The following is a 22,537-nucleotide window of genomic DNA, read 5'->3' on the forward strand; positions in this document are numbered from 1 at the left end:
GTGCACGAATGATTTCAAAAATTTCAACAATTCAGAGAGTGAAACATTTCGTTTTTCGTTAAACGAAAATGGATATATTGGATGAGTTTACGATCACGCGTTCCTTCTTCTGCTCGGCAAGCAATCAGAAACGAAACGTTGAAACGTTAAGAAGAGAGAGAGATAATTAATTAAAAATTGCACGTATCAGCGATTACGAAGAAGGCTGGTCAATGCATTCTATTAGATAGACATCTCGACTATGATCCAACGATATCTTAACTGTATATATATATATTGAAGAAAGAAATTAATGAAATTTGATCAGCTTTCATGCGAAAGTGCAATTATTTCGATTTTTCCTCGCTTTAAAATATGATTTACGATTTTCCGCGATATATAATTACGTTTTATAATTTGAAAAATATGGAAACAAATGGAGGGAATAGTTATTCATTAACCTTTAAGGAGAAATTAATGGATTTGCATCCGATTTTTTTTTTTTCGTTAATACAGCGATATCATTGTATATTGTTTTTCTTTTAGAAAATGAGGAAAATTAAGGGAATATTGAGAGAAGGAAATCAGTGGTTCGAAACAAAATTATTAATTAACGAGAATAACGTTTCTCGAATATAAAGCAAATAGAATTTCTTGTAAGTTTTTTTTTTTTTTTTCTTTTTTTTCTAATCAAAAGCTTTGAATAATAATGTTGCACAGAATTTATAATTACACGCATTTTAATTAAATATTTTCATTTGAGCGTGTCTAATTTATAAAATCTTCTCTGAAACTTATCCAGACGTCGTCGAATCTTCCTCTTTTTGAATCTTCCTCACGAAAGAGATTCGTTCGTTGTATCGGTCCATGAAAAAAATCTCTCCTTTTACTCGAACAAAATCGATTGAATTAAAAGCGCAAAAATTCACTCCTTCAACCAGCGAAACCAACACGGAAAATTCACTTGGCCGCGCATGCCTTTTATCATCGCGCTGTTTAAAGTCAATTATTCGATATTCCAGCTCTGATTTATTATAATTGCGTAATCTCGATGGAACCGTATATCTTCTCCACCGGTTCCTCGGACATTAATTAGACCGATATTAATTATATTTAACGCTTAACAGAGGCGGCCACCGTCTTCCATATTCGATTTTCGCGGATATACGCGCCGTTAAGTTTTAATGGTTAGCGTGGCACGTGTTCATTTTCCATTCCTACTACACGATACGAAACGTGTATTTATTCCCGTATATTTATTTTTCCAACGCCGCTCTTTATTACTTAATCGCCGTACGCACATAATTGAATATTTTCGATGCATTTTTATAACACGTTAGAGCAGTGTTGTATATGTGTGTGTGTTATATATATATATATATATATATATATGTTCGTTCAAACGTTTCATTTGATTTGTAACAGAGACGAATTCACGGAGATGGAATTTTTACACGCGTTGTAAAAGCGGCTGGTAATCCATCGAGTGCAACGGTGCACAGAAGAATGGTGGAAACGAATGAGAGCATATCTGGAATGGATCGGGAACGGAAAAGGGACAGGGGTCTGTTCTCGGTCGTATAATAATCGTTGTTAATTATCGTTATGGAAAAAGAAATATTTGTATATTGTTCGAGAGAAGTATTACTTTGAGATGATATTTGGAATAATAAGAGGATCGATAAATTTTGAGCAGATACAATTTTCGATCGAAATGATGAGAAAAATTCGTTTTCTTTGAATCGTTTCAATGATCGATACGGAAATTATAGCAGAAATTCTCGCAAGTGTACATCGACACAAACGAGTGGAAAAATTTTATTTGCAATTAACACGTTCCATCCATGCAAAGCAAAAGTAAAAACTTTCACCGGGCGTGCAAAAATATCGTCCTCTGCTATTGAAACAACGAAGAAAGTGCAAATTCCTCAAACGTTATTTTTACCGCGGTAACGCAAAATCTTTCTCTTCCCATCATTAAAATCATCTCCTCCTTCGTTTCGCTTTCGTTTCTCGCCAATGATGAAAAAAAGGATTTTTGGGCGGGTAATATTTAAAAAAAAAGTTTTTTTAAAAACTATTTTTAAAAATTATTCATCTCTCGGAATCGAACGATGAACATGATCTTCGAGATCATCGTTGTCCATCATCATTGCCGGTCAGAAACGAGGGAAAGATTTCGCCTTGGAGCAACTTTTCTCGCTTAACGGGTTCTCTCTTTTAACCTTCGACCTTCCTCTATCCGCGTACAACTCCTGTCCTCGATGAACTTGTCCCAAATTCCATCGATCGCGCCGATTAATATGGATCCATTTTCACTTCCACTTAGCCCTGTTTCAGAAGCGAATCGTTCAACCACGGTTGGACGAATCCGATGGAGACTTCTGTGATCGCTGCAAGGCGGAGTCTTTTTTTCGTCGCGGTCCGCAACGAGGAGAAATTGTTTCGATCGACTGTTCAATAATAGTTCAGGGAAGGATCAACGAGTTTTTTTTAAAATTTTCGCGATTGCTCGTTTCTTCTCGATAATTTGTGTACCGTTTCATTTTCGATTAAGAATATAATTAGATTGTTATTTATATTATATATATTTTTAAGTTTTTCCTCGATTAGGACAAGTTTTTCATCTTCGTTTTCATCGGTAAAATAATCGACATTGCGCTCGAACTCAATATTCTTGAACTTCCCTTCGAGCGAATCGTGTCAATGGCGACAAACAAAGCGGGGATCTCTGAAAGAAGAAAATATCAGGTTTTCTTAAAAATTTTGAAAATATATTCAACGAATAATATTCCATCCTTTCTTCTCTATTCGAACGAGAAAATTTTTTTTCCAACGATAATACAAAATATTTATCCTCTCTCGTGGAAAGCGCGAGGTGACGAAACTATTCGCGAAACTGTTAGTCAGGCTTTCCTTCAACGACGTGCGATGTTTTCCGATTAGATTCCAACGTCTCGACTTCATCCGGCCACGGAAATAACTTTTCTCGGACGCGCAAGAAAATATTAGCGTTTCTTACACGGTATTCAACGTAATTTCAGCCAGCTTTTTACATCGTTAACATCTCCGCGTTTACCTGACCCAGCGTTTCATTATTAACTCCGCTACGACTCTTTCTTTACTTCAATTGCATGAACGTTAAAAAATTTGATTTTCTTGATCACGATTTTCCTTTTTTCCTTCTTTATATTTCTATTTTCTTGTACACGATCTTCTCGAACACCTCTTCCTTTTGCTCGCCAAAAATGGAGCGATTCAATCAAAGATGTATACAAACGATAAAATATTCTTCGTATCGCGTAGACATTGCAACGAGAGACTTAAAATTTCTTCGGCTAATCGTATTATTAACCGAGGCTGACTGATACGAAACGTTCGAACGAAAAGAAACGAAAGAGGACTTCTTCCAAGTGGTTGCCGTTCCTAACAATTTGTGCGACCTACATTGCGACTTGTTACGTAAGGTTATGCGCGTGTTATTATCAGTTCGCGCGCAAGAGAAAAGAAAAAAAAACTACTCTCTATATCGTTATCGATCGAAACAAAAATTATGAATCATCACATCGATTATGACCGATCCATTACAATTCCTCTCAATACAATTTTAATACTTTTAATACTCTTCGAATTGTTTAATTTTTCATCGACAACGATCCTTCTTCTTCGTGTTGTTCTTTTCGCGAAAGAGAGATTTTCCCGGATCGTCGACGGGGAGCGTCGAACAATGCGATCGAATGCGCAGCCCCTTATCGAGAGGTTCTCCTCATCATTTCGTCACGTGGTATTTCGAGAGATGACCTTAGGGAAAAATCGATGCCGTATCCACACACTTTTGTAGGACACGAGGAGGTGGGAGGCTCTCTCTTTCGCCCATTGTATTGCCAACGTGCATTCTTACCTGTGTGCATCTGTTGTCACCGGGGAAAGAATGTTATCTTTCGATGTTATGTATGTATACGTACTCTCTGATTATTATTTTTTTAAATAACATTCTTGTACATTTTTGTTGAATTCTTGTTGAAAAGCAGCTGCTCGATATCTAATCTTGTTGTGCACACAAGAATTGTTGTAATGTTCCTTCTTTTTTTTATTTTATTTATCGATGAATATATACACTCGATATCGAAACAACATTCGAATTCTGGTAAAAATATCTGTCACGAATTAGGTAAGAAGCCTGTGGAGGAGAAATGATAATAATAAGAACTTTTGATGTTGTTTCCAAGATATTCTTCTCAGAGATAAACGATTATAACAGATTATTCCCTTATCTAAAATTCTTTTTCACGAGTGATTTTCACTATCGATTTTTTTAACGGATCGGAACAATAAAAATTAATCCATCGTTGAAACTTTCCGTTTGAAATTCGCGGCGGCAAATCGAGGCGGGAAATTCAAAAAGCGTCCTAACCTTTTTCGAATTAACAAATAAACAGAAGAATATTTAATCAAATATATATGAGCTTAAAATACAAAATATATAAATCTCTCGATTTTGCATAAAAATTTTTCAAAAGATACAAGGTGGATTCTTTAAAGTTGAAAAGGCAGCCCGTTGCAGAACGCGATGACGATTGGTTAAACGCCACTAATAAATAGCGAGATGTGAATGAATTACAATTCGATAACGAGACAATAAAAGTGCAATAGGCGCACGATCGAATCGAATTAAATCGTCGTACAACCTGTTCCATTGTTTAAAAATAAAACGAACGTTTATGGGGCTTGATTGGAGGCGACCTATCGTTATCGAAATTAGACTTGCCGGCGCAAACGCCTGAGTCATTCGACTCGACTGCCAACGCGGCCGATAGAACTTATTGACGAGGCGCGCATAACAAGCGAGCGATCGAGAAGATGGCAGTTGGCGCGTGCAAATACTTGGCAAAAAAAAAAAACTCTCTCGAAAGTGAACTCGTCGCCGCGACCCCCTTTAAATCGTGCACGAACTTTCATCCGCGTGTATAATTTCACCGCGAATGAAACTGCCGAAGAAAAACGTCTCGCGTTCACTCTCTCACGATTGTCGCGCGAGACAATCGTTGAATCGATGATAACCTTTTCCCCTTCCCTTCTCCCTTCTCGCGATTCTTAATTCGCGCTGCCCAGCCGCGCATTGAAAACGTTAGCAGCCGCTTCGTGGTTGGTGCTCGGTCCAATACGCGGTTGTTGAATAAACCATCTGCTCGTTCAAGCGTGTACTACGTGTAACAGAGTGTGTGTGTGTGTGTGTGTGTGTGTGTGTGTATAACGTATATATACGTGTTCTCGAAACTGGAATAGTTTGTTATAATTAAAGTTAGTTGTAATAACCAAGTTCCTCGATATATTTGCAAAATTATAATCAATATTTTGGGACGAGTCATTGAATAATAATACGATTCGTGTGTTTTTTTTTTTTTTTTTTTTCTTTAAATTTCAAGGCAATTTCTGCTCGTTTCGAGTTGATCTTTCCAATCTCGAGTAACTTAATTAAGATATTTATGAAGGATTAATCCCTTGCCTATTCGAGCTATTTAAACGATGAAGTTACGAATTTGCATAAGTAAAACGAGCTTTATTCCTTGAAGCTATAACAGATCTCTCAAAGAGGGGGGAAAAAAAAGAAGAATTAAATTTCATTGTCAGAAAAGCTCGTTTAAATAATTTTTTCGAGCACGTTCGATCCGAAATGAAAATTATCGGGGAAAATAGGGAAAAATCTTGTCGTGGAAAATTAACATCAAAGATCGAATTCTTTCTCTTCCTGCGTGGAATGGCCATGACTTTCGACCTGAAAATCAGCAGGAGTGCGTTCACCCTGATTCGATTCATTGACGCCTTTCTAAGCGGCCCGACATTCCAACCGCGTGCTACTCGCTTCTTTCGAATCTAGATTGCGTAGACCTTTCTTTCCTTTCATCCGACTTCAATCTTGTATCGATCGAATGTATCGATTTCATCAATTTTTTTTTTTTTTTTCAAAAAAGTAATGAAAAATCGCGAAATTTTAACTGTACTTTTTTGAAAACCTTACCAATTCGTAAAATAAATCTTGTTTCTCGTTACTTTCTTCCAACTAATTGCCTTCTATCTCGTTATATCACATTTAATGGTGCTTTCGTATAAATGTGACATAAAAAAAAAAAAAATAAGCAGACGTACTTGAAATATTTTTCGAAGCTACCTGCATCAAATTACGCGATCGTACATTTCGCATGCAAATTCCAATTTTTCGCAAACATCTCGATTTCGACATCGATTCCAATTTCCAACGAATCGTGAAAGGATCGTAATGGATGGAAGAGCTGCGTATCCCCGATATTGAAGAAGCTTGATCGATCGATACATTATCGCGTTCCTTTTATGCGTAATAATTCAGCCCGGATAATACAATACACGGCCCCTCTCGGCCGATTTATTCAACGATCGAGTATAGAATTATATCAAGGAATCTATCATGTTCGAGACCCTCGACGCATCTCGGCGCAGGAGTCATAAAAGGCCTTAATCTGTTTAACTACGATCGGCCCCTGTACGATCGGCTTGCAAAACTCAATTGATGAATAATGTTGGTAAATAAATTCCTTATTTGCCTCGCGTCAACTTGCTCGCCTTTCGCAAATTGGCAACGAAGATGGACGAGCCGAGTAAAATAAAAAATTACAAGTATCGAAATTTTTTATCGAAGGTGATTAATGGACGTTGGTGAGGAATGAATTTTGTCCAATTTCGTTGAAAGAAAGAAATTTGCTAATTAGAATGAAAATCAATAGCGCGTGGATCTGTCGCATATGGCACAGTTGCATCGATAACGCCTTGTACGATGTGTCCCCGATACGTTTCTATTATATCCGCAAGGTTTCGAATTAGAAATGAAGGACAGCCTAAAAGAGGATCGTCGACGGAGGGATGCGTTGAAACGGACGTGTCGTCGTTTTCTTTAAAAAAAAATTACATACTCGAATAATGGCACGATGAAATTCCAGTTCTTCCGGTGAAACAATCTAAAAGTGTCTTCGAAATCAATCATTACGAATAATATAATATATGAATAGTCTCGTCTATAATCATACGATCATCGTATAATTGTATTCTGATGATACAAATGTAAATTTTGTAAGTCGAGGCGCAATCGATTATGTAATTCGTATGGGAAATTGTACGTTGATATTTATCGGCCGACCCCAATTTTCGAATTCCAATCTCGGTATTCCGATTGAGTTGATCTGTTTCGAATATTCTAGCGAGAGATATTTGGTATATTTGGTGTAAATAATTTTTCACTTGAATAAACTTCTATGGGTATGTTGTTAAATTTTTATGTTGTTCTTGCAAAATTATTCGTACATTCGTAATTATTCGAAGATATATATAAGAGGAAAATGGGGCGATGTAAATATTTTAAAATAAATGTGATTCGCGTGTAAATTCACAGGATAAGTGAAAGAGAGTGTACAGAAATATTTCGAGTAAACTTGGATGAACTTAAAACGATATACATTTATCTTCCGTAAAAGGACCAAGAGACCCTTAAGGGCGATAAAATCTAACTAACTGTGAGTTAGCATTCACGACCAACGTCTAAAACGTTTATGAACGCAATTAAGACGCCAGACGTTGCTCGCGTCACGCCCGCCAATTTAATCCAGTTATTTTTATCTTTTTCCTCGTTAATTATCTTTCGTTTAAATATATTTCTCTCTGGAAAACCGTTTTCCACAGATTTTGTATTTCACGCGATCAAAGACGCGTTTCATAATGATTATTTCGATTTTATGCGCTATATAAAATATATTCATGTCACGTCGTATAATATAATATTAGTTCGAAATAAAAGAAATATTTTCAATAAAAGTAGAAAATACGAAAAAGGTCAAACGATCATATATGCAAATGATACAATATCACGCAACCATTGATAAAAATCTTGATCCTACGTCACATATAATAAATAGAAGGAAGCTGGTTATTTATTAAAATGAAAAATGTTATAAAATATGATATATAAGAAATTATCCAAAAAAAAAGAAAAAGAAAAATTAGCAAATCAAAATCTAGAATTTATAGTTAAATTGAAATTTGAATTAAATTTCGAATTAGATTTCAGTGAAGTTGAGATACATTTCGTGTTAATGTTTAGATTGAATTACAATTTAATTTAAATTCAAATTTTCTTAAATTCAAAATTCATATTTTGTTTTTTATTCATTATTTATTACGGGAAAATATTATTACATATGATACAATTTAAATTTTATAAAACAGAGCATGTATGTATAATTTCTTACTAGAATTGGTAAATCATTAAAAGCGGATACGCAGGGATACCAACCCATCAATTACAACAAACACGTACTATACGTTTTGTCAATACAGTTGACCAGACACTTCATGATGTCTCGACGTTTTTACACATTTATTCAGGTCTCTAAACTCTTCCCAACAAACGAAGAGACCTCCCGGTCTTTAGAACCGGTCCCGAGTCGTTCTACCTGTACCGATTTACCGATATCAACCTGTGCGTAAATACTAAACACATAATGTATTGCTTGCGCATGCGCATGACTGGATTCGACCTGCCCCTAACCTCTTCAACACAATCTTTAGAAACTGTCGTGGGAATGAACTGACGACTGACCGGCTGAATCCAGTCATTCGAATGTGAACTTTCTTGTGGAATGTGTGACGAGACACCTTTGTTACTCTTTTTTTTTTTTTTTTCATTCTCTCGTGCTATTGTCTTTTTCTTTTCTCTTTCTTGTTTGCTCAGACATTGCCTATACAAGAGTGTTGATTAGTTGACGACACGCGTCCTTGACTGTTTCAGATTATACGGTATAGTCTATTATTGCGTGATAAAATTCAATTTATTTATAGTTTCTTGTTTTCCTATTTTATTAACCGTCGACTGGTGAATTATCATAAAATATTAATACGATGTTCTCAGAAGAAGGAAGATCTTGGAAGAGATAACGTCTGCAGTTAATACCCGTTTGAGAGTTTCGACGTTCGTATCGTTTTGGAAGATAATTTTGAAATTTTGCCAGGAAGTATATACGTGTGGTATATAGTATATATATATCAGAATGAGAGCACGCGTTTAAATAAAGGATAAATAGAAAGCACACCTTCGTATCGTGTCCTTAGATCGTTGACGAAGCCAACTACAATGTTGGCAAAATATCAGAAACATTTTCCAAAAGAACACGATTTACGCGAAGTCTCCAGAGGCATTGTGATGAATTGAATTGAACAAAATTTTATTTGCGTTATAAAGTTTGTTAAATTTTTGTAAATAAAAATCTAGGAAATTCTCTGATCTAATTTATGATTACGTTTATGATATATTACAAGTGAAACTTATTATATATAAGTGTAAAACGACTATCCAAGCATAATCACATACAACACGTGTTCGTGCGTTCATTATGGAATTATTTAGCAATGGCGATCGTATTGAAAAAATTACTAATAAAAAAAATTTGAATCAATAATATCTTAAATAAATCTTGTAGAATTTCTTTATAATTTTGCTTCAGAAAAATAATTTTTCCAACGTGGCTCAATCAATATGTACGGATCGAACGCATAACTGCATTCAATAGAATATCGTATTACTACTTAACGTATAGATTCTTCTAGATGGGCATATTATTCATAAACATTATTATGCAAACACATAGACCGAATAACAACTTCTTTTACAATTAACGATGATTCATACAATTATACAAAACGTGATTTCCATTGATAAATGTTCATTAATTTTTCCAACAGAAACTTTTCAATAGAATGTCTGTTCATTCAATTCCGTTCACGAATGAGCTTTTACGAAGTTCGAGTTCCTTTGTCTATTATTTAGACCTTTTATATTCCGACTTCACTTCCTTTTTTTCACTCTCAATTTCTTTCTCGATTCTTCTTAATCGAGGAAGGAAATTTGGTCAACCATGGAATTTTTACACGATATTAAAAAATGCAAAGAAAAATATATTTCTATTAACCGTGAAACCTCTTGACCTCAATCTTTATCACCCTTCAGCGCATCGTGGGAAACTCTTTTCAAGAATTGTGATTTGGATATATACGCGTCCATACACATTTTTATTTCGCAGCATTCATTTTCTTCAGATAGAAACGAATGTTAGATCCGTTGTATGGTTCCCATGAAGCGACTAGCGAGCCAACTTCCTGTTGAAGAAACAGATGTGGCCTTTCTAGGGCTCTTTTATTGTGTTTCTCAATTCTCTTTAACATAAGAATAGCTTTGAAGGGACTTGGTAATATCGAATGTACCATGACGAATTGTCCAATTTTATTTGTTCCAAATATATTTTTTAAATTAATTTTAAATTAAGAAAAAATATCTTAATTACTGTGCATAACCTTGAAAAAATTTTTCTAAAAATTCAATATTATTTTTATTAATTACAAATGAAATTATTAAATTGCAATTATATAATTTGGTATTAACGTCTCGTAACTAGAAAGAATGCAATTTATTACAATCGCTTTCACTGGTATGATGACTGTCATTTCCGGAATAGCGCGGATTCTTATCGTAAATGATGCGTTTACCTGAAGAATTTTAATTCTTTCTCTCTCTCTCTCTCTCTCTCTCTCTCTCTCTCTCTCTCTCTCTCTCTCTCTCTCTCAACATCGATACGATCTAACGTAATTATATTAGATCGTGAATAACGGTGTTCGCACGTTGCAATAAGGTGATCGTGTCTCTTTAACGTTGCGTCTTATGCAACTCGTTTGGATTTCAAAACAGTCTTCTTAACGGTTTCATGGCGATCGTCCTTTAATATTATATGTCACACTTTATGAAACATGCGATTTAATTAAGTTTGGAGAAAGAAAACTTATTCGTATTTATATTTTCATCAGGTCGTATAATAATTAAAAAAAACGATGATGTTACATTTTATAAAAAAAAAAGAAAAACTATTGAACATTTAATAAAAAGTACATCGTTTCCATAGAAAATGGGATTGATCTTCTATTGAAGTTCTAACGGCACATTCGACACGTTGCTTTCAATTTTTTCGCCTCGATCCACTTCTACTGCGCGAGCCAATTTACAAAAAACTCTTAGCTATATTTCTTGCATTCACTATCGAACAAAAAACAAATATTTTTATTCGAATTTCATTTTATGAAACAAACTCTCGAATTCCTTTACCGCTAATAGTTTAAAATTTTCCAATATACAAGGCTTTCTTTCATAACGCGAATAAACGGCAGCGGAAATAATTAAACACGTCAAAACATAATTCTTCTTTTTTCTAAATTCTTCTCTTTTCTTATACAATTTCATAAACATAAATTATGCTCAATTAAGAATTATAACTATAAACACGAATTACATTCCACGTCTATTTTGAAAATACTCACTCATCCGAAAATTATTGTGTATATATATATATATATATATCTTTATTTTCTACGTAAAATAAATATTTCAAACTTTCAACAATAATGCATACGTTTCTCTCGCTGTAATGTAAAACGTGTTTACTACTATTGCCATTGCTTCCTCTATCCTCATATCTACTAGAATAAATGATCGAATCAATTATCCACACTTTTTCTACAAAACATCCATTTAACTTCTCGATGGAATTCCCCGATGACTTTCAAACAAATGAACAACAATAAATAATAAATAAATAGATTCTATCTAATAAATAGACACGCGACATTATACATTTCTCACGAAATGTAATCGTAAAGCAGTTTTATCTATCGTTTTACGAACACGATGTTGCTCATAAATAATGCTAAAGATAAAATTATAAGAAACAAAATAGAATTTTGAGACTTAAATAAAAATAGTAAGTACTGTTTCAGTCACACCTGTCAGTGTAAAACTACGGACAACGAAACTACGCTTGTACTACTTGTATATAATTGCTATGTATCCGATGTTGCCCGATGTTAGCCGATGCTAGCCGAGTGTTGGCCCAGAGAACAAACACTCCACGAAATTTTTTGCTCTCCCTTTAAAATTCGATAAAAAACGATATCCTTTTATAATTCTAATTACAAGAGAAAATATCTCGGCGTGAATCATCATTATTATCGTATTATTCGTGAAAAACGATTTCGCGTAGTAATAAGAAACAATGATTACGTAATTAAAATTAAAAATACATCGTATTTATGCAAAGAAGGAGACTACACGAGAAAACCAGATTTTTTTTTTAGTAAGAATTATAATTATTTTAACCTCGACATCTTTAACTATTTCTTTTTTCTTGTATACCGAGTAGTTACGACCTTATTGATGCATTCCATCGCGTGGAAAACTGGTGTGCTACTCTAGAAAACAAGGCGCGATACGATAATAGCGATAATAGTTTAATGGTTTCGACGATAATTCTTAGTAGTAGTAAACTCTTTCGATACCAGTCCAGTTTTATCTCGAACACGTAGGTGTCAATGGATTCTTTGGGATTCGATAAAAAACGGAAGGAGAAGGTGTGTTTTACACCTGTATTCTTAAGATTTCATGTGGGTGATATGGGTGGGGTACGAATTAACCGCATGCCTTATCACTTTTTATATTGTTATATTATCTAGTGTTAACTATTACATGTACCATCGAAGAATTATAAGCTTATAATTGAAACATTTTTCTAGTTCTCAAAATATTGTTGTATAATACTTGAAGTTTTTAGATTTTTTTTTTAACATCTCGAAACTCTAGCCAAAACATATTAATAAGTAAAAAAAAAAAATTAAAGTAATCCACTTTATCTTGTACGCATTTCCTCGTGCCAATCGAAGCATATCTATAACTAAAACATTCGTATTGAATCGTCAACGCCTACTCGCTTACTGTCGACATTGCTTACGTCACATATTAATAAAACAGCTTTATCAACAAAACGCAAAAAAAAGAAAAAAGAAAATAGTAATACTAAAAATTTTATAAATTTACATGCTTTTGCAGTATCAACAATCGTTTTTCCAATATCTTCATTAATATTAATTAATCATGAAAAAAAGATTTTCGTATCGTTTAACACATCTTCCTTCAAATTTCTTCGCTGCTAAGAGGTATTCTAAAAAAAACTGAACTAAACCCATCGTTCGCAAATCCATACGCGCAAAACGTCTATTTTCATCCCACCTATCGGAAACACGTAGCATCAGAACGAACACGTGGCGAGATATATAACATCCATCTAAAGTCTCTTTCTCGTCTCACTCGCTCGATCCTCTCGCGGCCAGAAAAATCGCTTCGCACCCCATTTCGTCCGAAACGATCCATACGTACTCGTGTCGCGGTGAGAAAAGGGAAGAGAGGGAAAATAAATAAATAAGATAAAAAAAAAAGAGCCCTCTCGGCTATCTTTGAACGGTTTCCCCGTTCGTTCGTACACAACGAGACGAAACTGACTGCACGCGACGCGGTATTTTTAGAGATTGGAACAATGTGCGTGCACGTTATTTATAAACCCGGCGTTTCTTCTTTCGTTCCGTTAATTGTCCTCGAAAAGCATAATTCACGACCACTTTAAATTCGTCGAGATTTTTCGATTTTTTTCAATTAATAAATGCGATCGTTTATTCGAAACTGGATATTCCGTTTTCAGAGTCGATCTGAGTTATTTTCGGATAATTTAATTAAAAAATTAGAAATAACTTTCGATGATAAATCTCGAGAATTTTACTTTCAGATATTTGAAACCTTCATACCCTCAATGAATCCGTTTGAAAGTAAAATACACTTGCTACACTATCTCAAATTATTGTTGGAAGGAATTTTTCATTATGGAAAAAAAAATAATTCTCGAGTGCACGAACAACAGTTCACCAATAGCACCGGGATACCCGTGCGAACAACGAGCTACGAATTGGTCATCGAAACCGTTTCGAACATTGTCCGCGACCGTTCGTCAAAGAGAATCGGAATAATATAAACACCCGGGGCCACGTGATAATGCGATTAATCGAGGTGGATGTAACAACACGTGTAATATTAATATCGTGTATACAACGTGGCGAGAAAAGGAGAGCGCGTAATTTGCACTCGCCATTCAGACGGAGTACATCCTCATTAAGCCGATCAGACCGAGTTTGCATGCATTACTTGCATTGTCTGGAGGAAGACGGTGAAAGAAAGGAGGGGAAAAAAAAAAAAAAATGTGAAATTTTTCTTACAAGCTTTATTCAAATAATCGTTTCACAATCGTTCGTTTTGATGCTCGATCCTGGAAAAATCAAGATCCGATTCTGATGCGTATCATCGAGAAATAAGTTATACATAGGTTAGAATTACTTGTCGTATTTGGAGCGGGAAGCATCCCGTTGAACCGTTCTTTTTCGCGGCGGAACAGTTAGAGTGCAGCTCGTGGATTCCATTGGCGGATATACGAGAAATATTTTTCGAATATCTAATATCGATTGAAGCAGATTTTTCAACGATTTATTTAACCTTTTAACATATCGATCGACGATTAATTAGTTAAGTACTGCGTAAATTTTCTCCATAAACTATAAAATGATTGAAATAAAAGTAAATTGTCGGGTCTCCTCGTCGGATGGACAAATGAAGACACCAATCTCGCACGATGTTGCGGATTGATTAAGTTTTATAGCGCATAAATGTGTCGTATTGTGTAATAAAAATCCGAGAACCCAAGTCGCTTTCACGAGTGACGATCATTTATTTGTGCTTCACGTCGTAAATTGTCTAACACCAAGTTTGGTTCTTTTGCTAAGAGTTCATTAACCATGGATATACAAATCGAATTCATATAATATATATACGTGTGTGTGTGTGTGTATATATATATATATATATAAAATGTACATAAACGATTCTTCTTCCACGTACGATATAATCATCGTCAGATTTATAACAGGATTGAACACAAATAGGGCCTCTCGACCCATCAAGCTTCGCTAGTCGAGGAAGCCAACCCCCTTTGAACGCTCCATCGGTAACATAATCAATAGAGACAAGAAATATAGTACGGTTTTTCCTTTTACCACATCTCTCGTGAATTAACCACGCGTGATTGCTGGCAGCAGAAATGAAGCGGCAATTGATTCTAACTTGTTTGTCCATTGAATTTTACACAGGGTATTGATACATTCGTTTAGGAGCTCGATTCTACAGGTTGAAAACTGGTTACGTAAAAATATCGATTCAAGCTTAATTATCGAGTTGTTAGTATTGTAATTACTCTTTTTCTTCGTTGTTGAAAGTTAAAATCTTTGAATCTCACGGAGATTGCAAAATTTGGAGGAGGAAAGAAACGAGAATAATAATTTTTCTTGATTGTATACGATTTACAGAAGAAAATTTAATTTGCAATTTAATTTAATTAAGCGCACAGGTAGAAGGGTTCGATTTAGTAGAAATTATTCTAAATTCGATTAAAGTCTTCTATTTCGATTACGATAAGATAAGAATGGATTGTATAAAATTATAGTTTTGGCTGTATAAAGATATATTTTTATCATGTACAAATTTCAAATATATTTATAACGATTTGTTTAAATCGGGTAAAAATAAATAATCAACGTTTTAGTGATTAAGAGTGCAACGATCCATTAAGATAAATAAGATGAAGAAAATTTTAAACGCAGGTAAGGAGAAACGAGAAATAACCTCCGAGTGAAACAAGCTTTCTAACTGCTTGTAGTAACGAATTTGGTTGGCTTCGGATAAACTGACCAACATTGTTATAGTCTATACCACGTGCATGCTAATCCAGCTCAAATTAAGTTTTGATTACATTTCGCGACGCGTTATACAATCTAAATGGCGCTATTTTGTTCGAGTTTAAAAATTATCTTTGTCGGGAGGAAAATGAATTTTTTTTAAAATAACTGGTTTTTCCTGTTTCGTGAAGAAATAGAAATAGACGTATAGGTAATGTACGCTTGTGTATGTATCGCATAATAATCGATCATATCTCTTTGGATAAATAAATTATATGGTCGTTAATTTGGTAATGTTGTCGACAGTTTACAGATCTATTAAATTAATTTTATCGAGATTAGGATATGAAAATATTTGTAGTAAAGTCAACAATATATCATTGTTATATATATAAGTCTCTCTCTTTTTTTTTTTTTTTTTTTTTTTACGATGTCTTCAGTTTTTGCACGATTTTCAATTAAGTTTTATTTACTTGCGAAAAGCAATTGTTAATTATCGATGTTAATTAAACAGAAGATGATATCATATATCGTCGAAATATTTCAAAATTTATCTTTTTTTTTTTTTTTACTCGAGAATTATATATAGATCGTAGAGTAGAGATTCAAACACGCTCAATCCGATTTTATTATTCTTATTTTTCAATTTTCATTCTAAACGTCGTAAATAGCTACGAATCGACGATTAGTTGGAAAATTGACATGACATACACAACGAAGAATAACCATCCTTGACCGGATTTACGATACAAGCGTATACAACTGCTAATTAGCGGTATAAGCTAATAAATTTTTACGAGAAGGAGTGGTGGTTACGCAGACACTCTCCTGTTCTTAATCGATTAGCGGTTAAAACGTGTGCCTTTGGGTATAGCTATCTTGATTTCGCGCGTGTCACGCTGAACACTCATTGATTCGTCATCTTATTACATCGAAAGAATTACGCAGTTTGAATGAAAAAAACGCGGTGTAATTCTTTTGAGATAAAAATATTGGTAATTATATTTTACATAAAAAAGAATAAGAAACGTTTTACGATAGTGATAGAAAATGTAAAATATACATTTTACAAAATTTTTAATCTCGGTTACTCGATAAAGGAAATATTCATTGGTGTTTTCATTAAACTGGTAATTATTTCACTTTTAGAAAAAAAAAACAGGTCAAATATTAATTTTCAAACGTCGGCGCTACATTTTAATTCCATCTCTTCTGTAAAATGGCGGATTGAGAGTCATAGCGATGTACAATCACTCGTAAAAGTATTCGTATACTTTTAGTCAAATTCAATACTAATAAATTATATTATCAAAATCAACGATAATTTTATTTCATATGAAACATCGTGAGTAGATCATAATATAGGTTAGAATTATAGAACAATTTTTTTAATTGGTCATTTCGAGAAGATAAAATCAAAAGTTTCAGTATTATTTTTTTTTAATATAATTTTTATATAATGGTACGAGATAGTTTATAACAAACTTTTAAACTATAAAATATTTAATATTCAAATATTTTAGTGTTATTTTTAAAAAATTAATTTTCAATTGTTTTGTTTTCTATTTTTGGTTATAATATTGACTTCAAATTGTATCATAATACATTGGAATAATTTATAATAAAAATAATATAATATTATAGCACAATTCAATTTTCTATTGATTCAAAAATATCACAATTCTAGATTTCTAAATAATAAATCAAATTAAAAAATGTTTATTTTCTTTTTACTCGAAATGACGAAATTCGTCCGATAAAACGCTATTTCAACATCAAAATATATTTATAAAATCCAAAAAAAAAAAACAAAAGTTATCTTGAAATCTACATCATCATCTAAAAAAAAACTTTTGATTCGTTTTATCTCTTTCTCGAAAAAAAAATTTATTTTTTATCTTTTTATATGAATATCAATTTAAATCCATCTAATAAAGTCCATTCATTTTGCTTTATATATTTCTAAATAAACGAATAGTTTGAGAAATTAATTGTTTAATTGTGATAAAATGCGTATAGGTATTCTAATTGCAAAATATTTTATCTAAATTTGTGTTCTAAAACGTTTTCTTGAATTATCAAATACAAAAATAATGATTATTTTCCATAAAAATGAAGTTAATATAACCTCACTTAACCTATACTTTTCTTTAAAGAAACGTGATTATTTTCTCACTCATTTCGTTTGTTTTTAGGCTTAATATATTTATTTTTCAATTATATATATTACATTCATAAATATATTATTTTCAATTAATACTGAACAATGTATCTATTATTAGTGAAAAAAAATTTACTATAAACATTACTAGAAACTTTATTAGATCGTTTTATTTCCGTGAAAAATGATTGTCAGTTTTATTTTTAAAATAAACGCACATGTAAAAAAAATATTTCCAAATATTATATTTTATCGATTGGATCAAGTCGTAGAATGAAGCGTTACCTATTATTATCGTTTCGACTAATTGTTCTTCCAACGAATACGTAATACGTACATGCGTACATACAGCTTACGTATGTATACTTTTTTTCATCGAGCCACAGTCGGTCAGTTCTGGAGAGAGAACCGTCAGTTCAGTACGAACCGTTGTACTGTAGGGATTTCACGTGACTTCGCTCGACACACGTTATTTATAAATTCGTGCGCGATCCATCACGTTTTTTTTCGAAGCGACGAAAATATGCGGTGATTCCAGTGCCGGATTTCGAGTGATATTCGAGGTAGTTTCGTTTCTCGAGTTGTCGAAGATTAGAAAAATTCCGTTTGATGAGTGTCGTCAAAGTTAACCATGTCATGCTCACAAGGTAAAAGTCCTTTGTCGTTCCTACATTTTATCTAGAGAACCGATATGGTCGTAAAGTCAGTTGAACGAAAAGCTATGGATGTTTCGAAAATTGAAAATACGTATTGTAGAATACATGTGTTAAAATTGTGTAGTGATGTTGATTCCTGTATTTTTGGAAAAATATTGAAAATAATAAATTAAATTTAGTGATAATAAATTGGTATTAAGTGACAGTAAGTGAATTAACGAAAAATGTGTAAATGTTAGGTTAGGAATTACTTTTGAAATGGTGCTTAGGTGTGCATGCGTGTGCAAGTTTTGGATCATGATTTTTTAGAAATTCAATTTATCAAGGATTTTTCATTATTTTATATAAAAACATGTATTTCAGATAAACGATGATGATATTTTTATTATCATAATTAATTCTTCGATAATTTAATTTAAACTCGACTAAACTTTTCTTTCCAAGTGTTTCATATTGAATATATTGAAAATATATTGTTCTTAAATTGAAGCAATAAAGGAAACCTTTTTTTTTTCTTTTTTTCTTTTAATTTTCGACAATGTTTTATTGTAATAATTTATCAATACATTTCTGTGAACTTTGTTTATTGTTTATCGTTTGAAACTTTTGTGTCTTTGTTAAAAAAACTTGTCTAATGTGTATTTTACCGATAATTTAATTCTTTATTTTAATTAATTCCCTGATTTTTACGCGTACGACAATTTACAAGAAGAGAAAATAAAAATTTCCATTCCAGAAATCAATTTTAATTACGAACACTTTGCTAATAACCTAAAACAATATTCCAAGCGTTACATATACCAATATAAGTATTCACACATCTATAAAAATAAAAATGGACGAATAATTATCGTAGAATCCGATAATTGTGCATTTTTCGATAATTTGATATTTCCGTGTGAAATTTTTATACAATCTTATAGTGAAATTTAAAATCGTAATTTTGAAATACAGTAGTTTCAAAATATACTTGAATATCGATCTAAAATTGCTTTGCACACATTATGCGTTGAATCTTTCGAACGATCTGCACAAGTAAACAATTGCGAGTATAGAATCACAATGTATGCTTATAAAATGTGCGTCACGGAATACTATAAGTATATATGTATAGAGGAGCGAATCAAGGATACGCTTCGATGACAGGATGCATCACTATGTATATGAAATACACACATGTATCCACTATGATCAGGAATATATAGTATAACTTCAAACTTTTTTGATCGATTGTTACAATATAAAATCATGGTCACTTGAGATTAATACATCGTAAATATTTATGAATAATTTCTATCATTTGAGATACATTTGATATTTAAATATCAAATATAAAAATCGATTTTCTGAAAGAGATAGATTGGAAAGAGTTGTTCGTGAAAATTAATTTTGTATTGTATAGAGTAAATTAAATATTAATTCTTTTTTATTTATTTATAGAATTATTTATAGAATTTATTTATAGAATTTATAGAATGTATTTATAGAAATCAACGAATAGATTAATATTTTTTTATGTTTTAATTAAATTCAATTTGAATAATTTTAATTAATAATTTAATGAAAACGTGCATCCGGTTAATCATTTTTTAGAGATTCTATTTATTTATTTTTTTTTTTTGTACGAGAAATCATTCGTGGAAAAATTTATATATACATAGAAATTTTTGTTTGTTGACGATATTTTGCTCTCATTAAACAGATACGTTATTCGGGATATTTTTATATTGAAATACTATTTTACTATTAATTTTAAATCTGAAAATGAATATTATAACGCTCAATTATATATCCTTGCGGATATTAATTAAATGTACTTTCGAACTAATGATATAACCAATATACATACAACATATGCACATAAAATATTATATTTCATAAAATATTAATTATAATGTACCGAAATACGACTATGAACACCTATAAAACATACTCGTATATAATTTCTTATTACCTGTAACAAAATAATGCGCATATATTATTATACCGTATGTCATTACGTTATTCAATGACTTTAGTTATAACATACTTATATATACGAAATAACCACTTAAGGGTTAATAAGAAACTAATAATAAATATCAATTTAAATTATATGATTATAAATACATAGTGATTCATGAAAATGTTCGAAAACTCGTGAATAAAATTGTTACAAATGTGTTAAAATTAAAATTTGAAAGTATTAAGTTGTAAATTACATACGAGAATCTTTCTTCAACGGAGAAAGTTTTCAAATTATGAAATGTTTCCATGTTTATCTTTCTATCGTCTTACGATAAAAAATATTTCCACACAAAATTTTATCTAAAAGAATGCTAAAACTTTAAAATTAATTTTCCTCTTTCAAAAAAAAGAAAATAATACTCCACGCATTTTCTCGTAACACAGTGTTGGAATGCTGGATAGATAAGGTTAGAAAAGGAATCCTTCCACGATTAAATCCGGTGGTGACTATATTGTGCGCGGTTACAATAATTAACGATATAATTACCATCTTTCTAAAACGGAGCTAAACGAGGGATATTTTAAATAAGACGAGAGCCATACCCTGTGCTTTTCCTTCTCGTTGAGAATTATGGGTAAACCGCTAGCCATGTTTCTCTGCCTCGGCCGCGTTCGAAATTAACTGTATCCTTGGCAGAGGAAACGCAGTCTCTGGACGCGTCTACCTCATCCTCACCGTGTAATTTCCCACTTTTCTATTTTATTTTTGCCCGCGCGAGCGCAATCTCTCCTATACAGCGGAGCCATAGAAGAATCTAGGCATCTCGAGGAACCGACTCCTCGCGCCATTATGTACGAGGAATGCCACGATATGAATATAAATATTCCGTGTTTAATTTATACAAATACAGAGAGATATCACGTGGAAATTTTATGTAATCTAATCCAACGTGATAAATTGAATTCTCGAACATTTTGCGAAGATTTCAGAATGATATTTTCGGATACGAAAGCTTTAACAAGATTCGAAATTGCAATATTAATCGATGTATTTTCAACGATATATTTATGGGATTATAAAAAACAACCTTTTCTTTTCATACAATTCTACAATATAATATTTTTGTTTCGATTTTAGTTTCTGAGATATAAAATATGAAACGAAGATGGCGATGATTGAAATTGTAAATGATATAAATTGTCACAAAAATTTTCACAAAATTATAATATCACGAACGTTGGAAAGATTGGATTGTAGTTTTTATTTCGTAAGAGAAAAAAATTTCATCGAAAGTGATTAAGTGAAAATGGTAGAAAACTGGAGAGTTCTAATTAACCAAGTTTTCGAAACACTCGTGAATGTTGCACGAGCGACAAATACACGGTACAACTTGATAATTTAAGGAAGTTGAGAAGGGAAGAGGAAGGATCCAACTTCTCTATGCTGCAACATAACCTCTGTTTCGTTATTTTCGTATGTTATTACGTGTGCAGACGCATGTTACGGTTTCGCTTCGTTACACGCTCGCGCACACTTGGGCCTTCGAATTATGCTTTCTTCTGCATTTTTTCAAACCCAAGTATCCCTTTCGACTTGCATGAAAGAGGTTATGGATTGATCAAGATGCGTAGGATACGTAAGAAGAATTATTAGTTCGGCTAGTTCACGTTATAATTCTTCGAGAAATACGATGATTACGATGAAAAGATATCCATCAATTACATTAGAACCGGTAAACGAGTCAAATCGAATTTTGTCAGTTAATAATACGCAAACAAATGGAGATAAATTGTATATAAATATAGGCAGACAATCCTTCCAAGATGATCATTTTCATCCTTGCATTCGCTATGGCGGCGGATGGGAAAGAATTTTCCTACCGTCACGTACCTGCAATAATGCACACGAGCATTAAAACGAAATGCGTGTTATCAACGATAAAATAAATTCTTCTCGACAATTTTCTTTTTCAAAAACTCGACTGAACGACGCCATTCAACTTCAATTCACCGTTAATCAAACTCTCGTCCTCCATTACCGATCATTAACCTTGACTTTCCTCGCCGATACGAATTAATTCGATCACAGCTCGTGGAGTAACGTCCCTCCGTTCATCTGACCCTG

General features: G+C 32.7%; 1 protein-coding gene across 15 annotated transcripts in view; it reads left to right on the top strand.

Annotated features, from left to right (window-relative positions):
- Synd (protein kinase C and casein kinase substrate in neurons protein Synd) overlaps positions 1 to 22,537 on the top strand; it is a 51,081-nt gene that overhangs the window by 8,574 nt on the left and 19,970 nt on the right. For 2 of the 15 annotated variants that reach the window (XM_086913135.1, XM_031920282.2), the window contains exon 1: positions 18,223 to 18,456. The exons of the other annotated variants lie outside the window; for them this stretch is intronic. The gene's annotated coding sequence lies outside the window, so the exon portion shown is untranslated. Of the gene's footprint in view, positions 1 to 18,222; positions 18,457 to 22,537 lie in introns of those variants that run through there. 15 annotated transcript variants of the gene reach the window in all.

The sequence above is a fragment of the Apis florea genome, unplaced genomic scaffold (genome assembly GCF_048593485.1).
Source record: "Apis florea isolate Af1SG1 unplaced genomic scaffold, ASM4859348v1 contig_3496_pilon, whole genome shotgun sequence".
In the NCBI taxonomy this organism is placed as follows: domain Eukaryota; kingdom Metazoa; phylum Arthropoda; class Insecta; order Hymenoptera; family Apidae; genus Apis; species Apis florea.